Genomic DNA, 13,594 nt, shown 5'->3' with positions numbered 1-13,594 from the left:
TTTGTTCTCAGTTTTTAACAGTCTCTTATGCTTTGGCTCTCTCCCATTCTAACCTCTTTTTTTTTCCCCCCCCCCCCATGGGTTCCTGTTAAGTTTCTCAGGATCCACATAAGAGTGAAGCCATATGGTATCTGTCTTTCTCTGTATGGCTTATTTCACTTAGCATCACACTCTCCAGTTCCATCCACGTTGCTACAAAAGGCCATATTTCATTTTTTCTCATTGCCACGTAATATTCCATTGTGTATATAAACCACAATTTCTTTATCCATTCATCAGTTGATGGACATTTAGGCTCTTTCCATAATTTGGCTATTGTTGAGAGTGCTGCTATGAACATTGGGGTACAAGTGGCCCTATGCATCCGTGCTCCTGTATCCCTTGGATAAATTCCTAGCAGTGCTATTGCTGGGTCATAGGGTAGGTCTATTTTCAATTTTCTGAGGAACCTCCACACTGCTTTCCAGAGCGGCTGCACCAATTTGCATTCCCACCAACAGTGCAAGAGGGTTCCCGTTTCTCCACATCCTCGCCAGCATCTATAGTCTCCTGATTTGTTCATTTTGGCCACTCTGACTGGCGTGAGGTGATGCCTGAGTGTGGTTTTGATTTGTATTTCCCTGATAAGGAGCGACGCTGAACATCTTTTCATGTGCCTGTTGGCCATCCGGATGTCTTCTTTAGAGAAGTGTCTATTCATGTTTTCTGCCCATTTCTTCACTGGGTTATTTGTTTTTCGGGTGTGGAGTTTGGTGAGCTCTTTATAGATTTTGGATACTAGCCCTTTGTCCGATATGTCATTTGCGAATATCTTTTCCCATTCCGTTGGTTGCCTTTTAGTTCTGTTGGTTGTTTCCTTTGCTGTGCAGAAGCTTTTTATCTTCATAAGGTCCCAGTAATTCACTTTTGCTTTTAATTCCCTTGCCTTTGGGGATGTGTCGAGTAAGAGATTGCTACGGCTGAGGTCAGAGAGGTCTTTTCCTGCTTTCTCCTCTAAGGTTTTGATGGTTTCCTGTCTCACATTTAGGTCCTTTATCCATTTTGAGTTTATTTTTGTGAATGGTGTGAGAAAGTGGTCTAGCTTCAACCTTCTGCATGTCGCTGTCCAGTTCTCCCAGCACCATTTGTTAAAGAGGCTGTCTTTTTTCCATTGGATGTTCTTTCCTGCTTTGTCAAAGATGAGTTGGCCATACGTTTGTGGGTCTAGTTCTGGGGTTTCTATTCTATTCCATTGGTCTATGTGTCTGTTTTGGTGCCAATACCATGCTGTCTTGATGATGACAGCTTTGTAGTAGAGGCTAAAGTCTGGGATTGTGATGCCTCCTGCTTTGGTCTTCTTCTTCAAAATTCCTTTGGCTATTCGGGGCCTTTTGTGGTTCCATATGAATTTTAGGATTGCTTGTTCTAGTTTCGAGAAGAATGCTGGTGCAATTTTGATTGGGATTGCATTGAATGTGTAGATAGCTTTGGGTAGTATTGACATTTTGACAATATTTATGTTTCCAATCCATGAGCAGGGAATGTCTTTCCATTTCTTTAAATCTTCTTCAATTTCCTTCATAAGCTTTCTATAGTTTTCAGCATACAGATCCTTTACATCTTTGGTTAGATTTATTCCTAGGTATTTTATGCTTCTTGGTGCAATTGTGAATGGGATCAGTTTCTTTATTTGTCTTTCTGTTGCTTCATTGTTAGTGTATAAGAATGCAACTGATTTCTGTACATTGATTTTGTATCCTGCCACTTTGCTGAATTCCTGTAGCAGTTCTAGCAGACTTTTGGTGGAGTCTATCGGATTTTCCGTGTATAATATCATGTCATCTGCAAAAAGCGAAAGCTTGACTTCATATTTGCCAGTTTTGATGCCTTTGATTTCCTTTTGTTGTCTGATTGCTGATGCTAGAACTTCCAGCACTATGTTAAACAGCAGCGGTGAGAGTGGGCATCCTTGTCGTGTTCCTGATCTCAGGGAAAAAGCTTTCAGTTTTTCCCCGTTGAGGATGATGTTAGCTGTGGGCTTTTCATAAATGGCTTTTATGATCTTTAAATATGTTCCTTCTATCCCGACTTTCTCAAGGGTTTTTATTAAGAAAGGGTGCTGGATTTTGTCGAAGGCCTTTTCTGCATCGATTGACAGGATCATATGGTTCTTCTCTCTTTTTTTGTTAATGTGATGTATCATGTTGATTGATTTGCGAATGTTGAACCAGCCCTGCATCCCAGGAATGAATCCCACTTGATCATGGTGAATAATTCTTTTTATATGCCGTTGAATTCGATTTGCTAGTATCTTATTGAGAATTTTTGCATCCATATTCATCAGGGATATTGGCCTGTAGTTCTCTTTTTTTACTGGGTCTCTGTCTGGTTTAGGAATCAAAGTAATACTGGCTTCATAGAATGAGTCTGGAAGTTTTCCTTCCCTTTCTATTTCTTGGAATAGCTTGAGAAGGATAGGTATTATCTCTGCTTTAAACGTCTGGTAGAACTCCCCTGGGAAGCCATCTGGTCCTGGACTCTTATTTGTTGGGAGATTTTTGATAACCGATTCAATGTCTTCGCTGGTTATGGGTCTGTTCAAGCTTTCTATTTCCTCCTGATTGAGTTTTGGAAGAGTGTGGGTGTTCAGGAATTTGTCCATTTCTTCCAGGTTGTCCAATTTGTTGGCATATAAGTTTTCATAGTATTCCCTGATAATTGTTTGTATCTCTGAGGGATTGGTTGTAATCATTCCATTTTCCTTCATGATTTTATCTATTTGGGTCATCTCCCTTTTCTTTTTGAGAAGCCTGGCTAGAGGTTTGTCAATTTTGTTTATTTTTTCAAAAAACCAACTCTTGGTTTCGTTGATCTGCTCTACAGTTTTTTTAGTTTCTATATTGTTTATTTCTGCTCTGATCTTTATTATTTCTCTTCTTCTGCTGGGCTTAGGCTGCCTTTGCTGTTCTGCTTCTAGTTCCTTTAGGTGTGCTGTTAGATTTTGTATTTGGGATTTTTCTTGTTTCTTGAGATAGGCCTGGATTGCAATGTATTTTCCTCTCAGGACTGCCTTTGCTGCGTCCCAAAGCATTTGGATTGTTGTATTTTCAGTTTCTTTGTTTCCATATATTTTTTAATTTCTTCTCTAATTGCCTGGTTGACCCACTCATTCGTTAGTAGGGTGTTCTTTAACCTCCATGCTTTTGGAGGTTTTCCAGACTTTTTTCTGTGGTTGATTTCAAGCTTCATAGCATTGTGGTCTGAAAGTAAGCATGGTATAATTTCAATTCTTGTAAACTTATGAAGGGCTGTTTTGTGACCCAGTATATGATCTATCTTGGAGAATGTTCCATGTGCACTCGAGAAGAAAGTATATTCTGTTGCTTTGGGATGCAGAGTTCTAAATAGATCTGTCAAGTCCATCTGATCCAATGTCTCATTCAGGGCCCTTGTTTCTTTATTGACTGTGTGTCTAGATGATCTATCCATTTCTGTAAGTGGTGTATTAAAGTCCCCTGCAATTACCACATTCTTATCAATAAGGTTGCTTATGTTTATGAGTAATTGTTTTATATATTTGGGGGCTCCGGTATTCGGTGCATAGACATTTATAATTGTTAGCTCTTCCTGATGGATAGACCCTGTAACTATTATATAATGTCCTTCTTCATCTCTTGTTACAGCCTTTAATTTAAAGTCTAGTTTGTCTGATATAAGTATGGCTACTGCAGCTTTCTTTTGGCTTCCAGTAGCATGATAAATAGTTCTCCATCCCCTCACTCTCAATCTAAAGGTGTCCTCAGGTCTAAAATGAGTCTCTTGTAGACAGCAAATAGATGGGTCTTGTTTTTTTATCCATTCTGATACCCTATGTCTTTTGGTTGGCGCATTTAATCCATTTACATTCAGTGTTATTATAGAAAGATACGGGTTTAGAGTCATTGTGATGTCTGTATGTTTTATGCTTATAGTGATGTCTCTGGGACTTTGTCTCACAGGGTCCCCCTTAGGATCTCTTGTAGGGCTGGTTTAGTGGTGACAAATTCCTTCAGTTTTTGTTTGTTTGGGAAGACCTTTATCTCTCCTTCTATTCTAAATGACAGACTTGCTGGATAAAGGATTCTTGGCTGCATATTTTTTCTGTCTAGCACCCTGAAAATCTCGTGCCAATTCTTTCTGGCCTGCCAAGTTTCAAAAGAGAGATCAGTCACGAGTCTTATAGGTCTCCCTTTATATGTGAGGGCACGTTTACCCCTTGCTGCTTTCAGAATTTTCTCTTTATCCTTGTATTTTGCCAGTTTCACTATGATATGTCGTGCAGAAGGTCGATTCAAGTTACGTCTGAAGGGAGTTCTCTGTGCCTCTTGGATTTCAATGCCTTTTTCCTTCCCCAGTTCAGGGAAGTTCTCAGCTATTATTTCTTCAAGTACCCCTTCAGCACCTTTCCCTCTCTCTTCCTCCTCTGGGATACCAATTATGCGTATATTATTTCTTTTTAGTGTATCACTTAGTTCTCTAATTTTCCCCTCATACTCCTGGATTTTTTTATCTCTCTCTTTCTCAGCTTCCTCTTTTTCCATAACTTTATCTTCTAGTTCACCTATTCTCTCCTCTGCCTCTTCAAGCCGAGCTGTGGTGGTTTCCATTTTGTTATGCATTTCGTTTAAAGCGTTTTTCAGCTCCTTGTGACTGTTCCTTAGTCCCTTGATCTCTGTAGCAAGAGATTCTCTGCTGTCCTGTATACTGTTTTCAAGCCCAGCGATTAATTTTATGACTATTATTCTAAATTCACTTTCTGTTATATTATTTAAATCCTTTTTGATCAGCTCATTAGCTGTTGTTATTTCCTGGAGATTCTTCTGAGGGGAATTCTTCCGCTTGGTCATTTTGGACAGTCCCTGGCGTGGTGAGGACCTGCAGGGCACTTCCCCTGTGCTGTGGTGTATAACTGGGTTTGGTGGGCGGGGCCGCAGTCAGACCTGATGTCTGCCCCCAGCCCACCGCTGGGGCCACAGTCAGACTGGTGTGTGCCTTCTCTTCCCCTCTCCTAGGGGTGGGATTCACTGTGGGGTGGTGTGGCTCGTCTGGGCTACTTGCACCCTGCCAGGCTTGTGATGCTGGGGATCTGGCGTATTAGCTGGGGTGGGTAGGCAAGGTGCTCGGGGGCAGGAGGGTCAGGCTTAGCTCGCTTCTCCTTAGGTGATCCACTTCAGGAGGGGCCCTGTGGCAGCGGGAGGGAGTCAGATCCGCTGCCAGCGGTTTGGCTCCGCAGAAGCGCAGAGTTGGGTGTTCGCGCGGAGCGAGCAAGTTCCCTGGCAGGAACCGGTTCCCTTTGGGATTTAGGCTGGGGGATGGGCGGGGGAGATGGCGCTGGCGAGCGCCTTTGTTCCCCACCAAACTGAGCTCAGTTGTCAGGGGGCTCAGCAGCTCTCCCTCCCTTTGTCCTCCAGCCTTCCCGCTTTCCGAGCCGGAGCTGTTAACTTATGACCTCCCAGACGCTAAGTCGCACTTGCTGTCGGAACATAGTCTGCCCGGCCCCTCCACTCCTGCAAGCCAGACTCGGGGGCTCTGCTTGGCCGGCGAGCCGCCCCTCCGCCCCGGCTCCCTCCCGCCAGTCTGTGGAGCGCGCACCGCCTCGCCGCCCTTCCTACCCTTTTCCGTGGGCCTCTCGTCTGCGTTTGGCTCCGGCGACTCTGTTCTGCTAATCCTCTGGCGGTTTTCTGGGTTGTTTAGGCAGGTGTAGATGGAATCTAAGTGATCAGCAGGACGTGCGGTGAGCCCAGCATCCTCCTAAGCCGCCATCTTGCCGCAACCTGGATCAAGAAGTTTTTAAAAATATGTATGTGTCTTAAGCTGTTGTCTTTACATGTGACTTGAACATCCTGAAATCCAAATTTTACAAATATATGTTATATATAACATATATATTATATCATATATAACATTATATATATATTACACACACATACATGTATATATACATGTGTGATATCTATGTGTGCATGTGTATAATTTTGCTCAGCTAGCCCGCTAAGGCAACAAAATTTTTATCCATTTCTTTTGGTTAGGGTGTTGACTTGGAGAAATAAAAGCATTCTCTTCTCCAGAAGGAAAAAAAAAACACAGTTGCTATATATATATATATATATATATATATATATATATATATATATATTTATGTGTGTGTGTGTGTGTACACACACACACACACACACACACGCTTTTTTGTACATTTTTTAATTATTTATTTTAACCTAGCAAAATTTGTTGTATTTGATTTCTTCCAGAAGCAGGATCTGAAGAAACTGAACTGGGACTGAAGGCAGGGTAGCATGGGGGTCAGGGTTCAGGGTTAGAATTTGGCCAAAGGAAAGCAGGCAAGGAAGAGATAGACTAGTGACCTAGGATAAGCAGGGTGGAGATCTGCTTATTTAGCGCATTGTGGTCTAAAAATAAATGTAATCAACATTGTTAATTATACTATTGCAAATCTATCGCACATTAACTGGAGTCTTAGTCCATGGTTCTTATATGGTGAGAGATCTTCTTTAGAATTCCTTTTAAGACCTGAACAATGCACTTTCAGTCTTGAAGGAAATCTCATACAGTACATGGCATTGGAGAAACAATACTTATTGAAAGTTAGTATTGTTAAGGCTACTCATTACACCATAGATTTACTTTGGGCACACAAGATTTTTCCTGAATTTATAATTAACTTTATCCTTTTGTTTGTCTCAAAGTTTATGTGGAAGGTCTATACTTAGAAGCATCTTTTAATCCTGCAAATAGCTGCATGTAAAACAGAAGAAATAATGGAGTTGCCTCTGTGGAACAAAGGAATATACCACTATGTCTAGAATCTTTTGTTACCACAAGCACATTTTAAAGCAAGTTGTCTCATGCCTGGCTGTCTAGTAGCTTTCATGTTCAAATTATTTTCAGCAGAATTAAAAATGGCCTGGATCAAAAGAATTCTTAATTTGTAGCATGATGTGTGAAAAACTGAGTAGATCTAAGATCTATTTCTCCAGAACTAAGCAAAACAGGTTCAGTGACAGTAATGTTATATATTATCCAAAAGAAGAGTGAATCAGACCTTTTGCTCTTCCTTTTTTGTCCTCTTTTTAAAAATAATGTCTTCAGGTGTGCCTGGGTGGCTCAATTGGTTAAGTGTACAACTTTGGCTCAGGTCGTGGTCTCATGGTTTGTGAGTTCGAGCCCCACATTGGGCTTTGTGCTGACAGCTCAGAGCCTGGAGCCTGCTTCAGATTCTGTGTCTCCCTCTCTCTCTGCCCCTCTCCTGCTCTCACTCTGTCTCTTTCTCTCAAGAATAAATAAACGTTTTTTAAAATGAAAAAAAAATAGTAATGTCATTTTTCTGATCATAAAAGTATCACAGAGTCATTGTAGAAAATTTGGAATATATAGGGGAAATATAGAAAAGAAAATAAAAATCGACTATAATCCCTGAAGCAGGCACAACTGTGTCCCTGACATAGTCAACTCAATACCACATCTTCCCTAGAAATACTGGTTAGTTTAGGAGTAAGTATATGACTTAAGATGGGTGAATTATATCCTTTGAGACTCAGTATTTTTTTTAAATTTTTTCTGAAACTAATAAGGGAGCCTAGAACTGCCAAGGTTACCGTGTGGAGTCCCCAAGAGGAGCTGAGTTTGGGGGATGGAGTAAAAAAAGGCCTAACTCCAAAAACCTTCAAGAAACCAGCAACTCAGTTATATAGGTCAGTGATTCACTTCTTTTTTTTCCTCTAAGTTAGTTTAAGGTGAGTGGTTGTCAACTGCATCCAAGAGGTTTGTAAGTCCATTGAGCGAACCTCTGAACTATGGAGCTACCACAAGCAATTAAACAGTCACAATTCTTAAACTATTCTGTGTGCCTAACACTTTGCTGAGAAACATGGAGAAAATAGATCATTCTTGCCTGTCCAAGATTGTAGTTAGATCTCACTTCTATTGTTTCTGTCAATTTATTGACTTCTCTGGGTATAGGGTGTCAAATATGGAAAGAAAATATGTCACATAATCCAGAGATGTCAAGTATGTGGCTCTGGGGCTACAAAACCTTCCTCTCATAGTCAGAAAAGACACTGCTAATTGATCATGACACTCAGTTGACAGAGCCTAAATTTGGCCTTATGGTCATTGTTAGCATAGCATTCTAGAAAGTCACAGCAATCAGTTGGAGTCAGTCCTCAAGGCAAACCTATTTATTACCCATGCAGAGTCCATTCCCCTCATTTAAAGATAGGAACCCCCCCCATACTATCTGTGGGGTTAAGTAATTTGTTCATGATTATCCAGATAGTTAGTGACAGTGAGCTGTTTTCTGGTTTTCACTAACTTCTTCCAGGTAGCTAAAATCATCATCTGTAAAAACTAATCAGTGGTTACCTATAATATTTATAGTACTTTATTGGAAAATAGGAAATAGAAGATATGTCACATTATTTGTTTATTGGTTTAAACAAGTAATGTGACATATCTTCTATTTCCTATTTTAAAACAGTTTACACCTGTTACAAGTTGCATTGGTTACTGCTGTGTAATAGATAATTACAAAAGTCTCTGACATATATACAATAAAAACCACTTATTTTGGCATGGTTTTATGGCTCTGTTCATCTCCACTGGGCTCAGCTGAAGCACATTAAGGTTGAATCTGCTCTACATGTTTCATTCTTCTTGGACCAGTGGGCTAACCAGAATGTGTTATCACAAGTAGGGGAAATCTAACTACAAAAGAAATTTTTAAGTCCCAGCTTACTTGATGTCTGGTAATATCTCATTGACCAAAGCATCACCAAGTTCAAAGGCAAGGAATGGAGAACTACAGACAACATCTGCAGTAAGAGCTAAAATGTTACATAGCAAAAAGTTTGGACATAGGAACAATGAAAAATTGGGGCCAATAATGAAATCCACCACATAAATCAGAAAGGAAAAGTATAGGACACTATATATTTATGTATTTATATATATAAATATGTATGTGTGTCTGTGTGTGTGTATATATATATATATATATATATATATATATAGTGTCCTATACTTTTCAATATATATATGTGTGTGTGTGTGTGTATATATATATATATATATATATATATATATATATATATACCTTTCATATATATATACCTTTCATACACACACACACACACACACACAGAAATGGAGAGAGGCCTAATCTAGTTGGGGGTGCTTTTCATTACCAAAGTTCTCTTTATGGAAACCATATCTGGTTACCAGCTGAAGATATAAGAAGCTTCTATGCAGAGGTAACAGCTTGTATAAATGTTTTTGAAGGAACAGAGAGGCCAGAGTGTCAAATCATTGAGGCATGGGGGTAGAGTAGTGAGAGATGAGGTTGGAGAAATGGGTAAGGCCTGACCATTCAGGTAGTTCTATTATTCAATAAAAAGTGAAATGCCATTGATTGGTGTTAAGTAGAGAAGAGACATAATATAGTTTGTATTTGGAGAAGATCACTGGCTGGAATGCAGATGATTAATTGTAGGGGGCAAGCGTTAAATAGTAAGAGCAAATAGTAGGCAGATTCATTACTCTAGGAGAGACCTGTATTTGATCCTACTTTCAAGTAGGTGGTAGGAGTGAAGACAGAGAGAAATGAACACAATCAAGAGATAGTTTGAGGGTAGAATCAGTAGGACTCAGCTTCTTATACCAAAATGTCTCTTGTTCTCTGTGTCAGTTACATGTACTTTCAATTCCTGTGTTCACCAGGTATCTTGTACCATAGAGTCTTCATTATGCCATTTTGTTATACCTAGTACACTCCTCCGCTCTTTGCCTACTTTAACTCTTAATAATCCTTCAGATCTAAATTTCAACATCACTTCCTTAGGGAAGAATGATCTGATCTTTCAAAAAATATTATTTTGGGTCCTCATAGCACGAAATGACTCTTTTGCATAATTTATGTAATAGAAATTTCACACTTGTTCTATGATTATTTGCTTAGTGCCCGTATCTTCCCACTAAGCCTTGAACTCCATGAAGACAAATGCTGTATTTGGTTTTATTTATCAACATGTTCCCAGTTCTGAGCTCAATGACTGTGTGTGCAGTAGTTACTTAATGTGTGTGATTTGAATGAATGCGTCTGAGTAGAACATTTGGATACATATTGGATACATAAATGTTTAAGTCGATCAGTTGTTACAGGTGACAATATTTTGAAGTTAATTTCCATCTAGAAAAATCAGAATGGAACAATAAAAAAAAGCTGAAAAATAAAATCAGGAATAGTTTTCAGAGAGAAGTCTGAAATAACTAAGAATTTAAGAAGAAACTGAATATGCTTCTTTATAAAAGCTTTGATGCCTACAGCAAGGGCACCTCTGTGACCTAATGAATATGATCAATATATTCCAAAGATTGAAGATTAAAAGTAAGCCACTGAGTTGCAATACGAATCTTATTAAAATTCATAGTGCTGTTAAGTGACAAGAAGTCTGTTGGAGCAGAACCCAGGTAAAATTTACATTTGCTCTGGGGCATCACCTTTGTGTCATGCTTCCTTCCCCAGTCAGTGAACAGAGGCCTCAAAAGCCCTTGAAAAAGGGTCACTCTTGAGCCTTGAGAGTGCAAGAAAGAGATTAGGCAGAGCATCCTGAAGTAATCATGGAGCAAAAAATAAATTGCAATACTTTGCCATCAACAAAAAAGAAATCACAGCAAACTAGGCTATCCCAGAGGCCATTTATATCTCCATAAACTTTTGCTTTATTCTAATCACGATACCCTAAAGACTTGTGAGTTTGTTCTTTATGGTTTATAGTTTTCTATTCCAGAAAACTCCCAAAGAAAACATGAGATGGCAAGAAAAAAGAAAAGAGACTTTGGAAAATAAAAACATTATTTATAATTTAGGATTCTTAATGGCATTCTTTTTTATATGTGTGTGTTACCATGGCTGCAAGAAGTATAGATTAGAAAGGTCTCTCACACGGATGCTGGGTGCTCTTTGCCCACTATCTTAGACCCTCAGTTGCTGCTGCTACTACTACTCCTATTTGCACTTACAGTTGGAATGTTACTGGACTCCAGTCAAAGTCTTTAGGTTACAATGAACCTTTCAGAATGTTTTCTTGGGTAACACAATTGCAGGCAAATAGCCTAGTCTGATAAATAATGTGGTCTGCTATTCCTTCGGCCTTGACTGCCTTATTCTAAGGTTGGCATAGGGGGTTTTCTTTCTCTCTGTAGGGTAGCCATGCAAGTCAGAGTCCTGAGAACTTCAAACCAAACATTTGGTTTCATTGCAAGTGAGATCTTTTCTTGCATTCAAGAGGAAGAGACTTGTAAGGTTGTTCACAGTGGCCTTTTCGTGGAAGACAGTGCATATGGCATTTTTTATCCTTGAGTATTTTTTAGCAGTTCCAGGATCTTAACTCTTAAACCTGTTATTTTTTTTCTTTTGATAAATATTTCCAAGTGTATATGTATATATATTGCTTTGAGATTTTAGATGTCATTTGAATTCACATTCTTTTAAATTACTTTGGTGATTGTTTGAAATAAAGTATGTATGTATGTATGTATGTATGTATTTATTTATTTATTATTTTTTTAGATTTGGAAACCAGAAAAAATATGGTGACAAACTCTGAATGCGATTTTTGAGACATATGGAGTAAGTATTAAGAAAATGAACATTTGATCAAGAATGAAAATTTCCTGAATGTGAAATATGCCATTTCTAAGTTACTGTATCTAGAATGACAAATTGTAGGTGATTTAAGGTATGAAAGTGAAGGCTTTTAGAGCTGCAACCTTCTGTAGAATATTTTTCTTCACCAGTTGTGCTCAGCTACCCAAATTTCTAGATTCTATTCCATGCTAAGTCTTAATAAAAAATGTAGTTTCCTGAATCTGCCATGGTAACTGAGATTATAACTTCATTTTTTTAACAAGAATTCTGATTGCTGATAATAATTTATTCATGAAGGCTACAAATCAAAACTGCTAGTGTTTATTAAGTTTTCACTATATGCCCAGTGGTTTCTAGAAAGAAGAAATAATGTTATCTGTTTGGGGAGAGGTTCAAGTCAATGAGGAAATGATTTAAGACAATAAATAATCAAGAGGGAGGCCCTGTGTTACCACCTACAAGTGTTATGGGATGCCAGGAAGATCACAGGCTTTGGAGTTGTCTGAGGAGGAGATAGAAATTGAGCCAGGTGTGAAGAGTGTGTAAGCTTTGAAGGGATGGATATTATGGAACAGGGAAATGCTCATACAGAATGAAGACAGGAACATCTGGTCATGGCAAAATGTATCTATGAGTGAGGCATGTGTGAAGGGGATTAAGGTATAAGAAAAAGGAGGAACTGAAGACATCAAGGAAGGAGGTAGTGGAATGTGGCTTGAAAATTGTACATCTCTGCACCCTTCTTTTTTTTTTTTAATTTTTTTTAACGTTTATTTATTTTTGAGACAGAGAGAGACAGAGCATGAACGGGGGAGGGTCAGAGAGAGGGAGACACAGAATCTGAAACAGGCTTCAGGCTCTGAGCTGTCAGCACAGAGGCCGACGCGGGGCTCGAACTCACGGACCGCGAGATCATGACCTGAGCCGAAGTCGGCCGCCCAACTGACTGAGCCACCCAGGTGCCCCTCTGCACCCTTCTTTAAAACCTGTACTTCTTACTTTCTGTTCTGATAGAAACTTTGGTTGACAAAGAAAGGAGTTTGATCCTATATTGAGCAAGGGAATTAATGATGAAAATGAAGTATGTTTCAGTAGGCTTAACAAGGCAGTTATCCAAAGGTTGCAGGAGAGAAGAACTAGAATTAATATGATCAAATAGGAAGTTACTGCAGCCTGTTAGTGTAAAACAGTGAAGACATAAATCAGGGATTGGTAAACATTTTCTGTAAAGGGTAAGTTGGTAAATATTTTAGATTTTTATATTATATGATTTCTGTGGCAACTACTGGACACAATATGTAAACAAATAAGCATGGGTGTGTTCCAGTTAAACTTCCTTTACAAAAACAGGCAGATGGCTATATTTGACCAGCAGACGAGTTTACTGACTTCTGGTCTAACCCGCAGTGGTGACATGGAAATGAAAGAAGGAAACAATTTCAGATGTTGAAAAAAAATTACTATATTCTAATATCTGCTTGAATAAAAGGATTAGGAGATGAATGAACCAAAGATTTCAAATAATGCATCAGTCTTCAAAATATCAATATGAGATTTAGCAATATGGAGATTATAAATTAATTCACAAAAGTCATTTGTTCAAGCAGAAGAATAAAGTTAAGGACAAACTATTAGGATAGGTTGGGATAGAGTAGTTATTGGCCTCTGGGATGGTGGCAACATTCTGTTCCTTGGCCTGGGTGTTATATATACTTTGTAAAAAATTTTATGAAGATGTACAATTATGCTTCTTGTCTTTTGTTTATGCTGTATTTCCATAAATCATTGAGGAGGTTGAAAAAAGGAGCAAAACCACTGAAAGGACAAAGAAATCATGATCATAAAAGTAGGATAAGAACTAGAAGAATGAAATATCACAGAAACCAAGAGAGGATAGAAGGACAGGGCCAAAAA

The sequence above is a fragment of the Prionailurus bengalensis genome, chromosome B3 (assembly GCF_016509475.1).
Source record: "Prionailurus bengalensis isolate Pbe53 chromosome B3, Fcat_Pben_1.1_paternal_pri, whole genome shotgun sequence".
In the NCBI taxonomy this organism is placed as follows: domain Eukaryota; kingdom Metazoa; phylum Chordata; class Mammalia; order Carnivora; family Felidae; genus Prionailurus; species Prionailurus bengalensis.
This window is presented reverse-complemented; position numbering follows the sequence as displayed.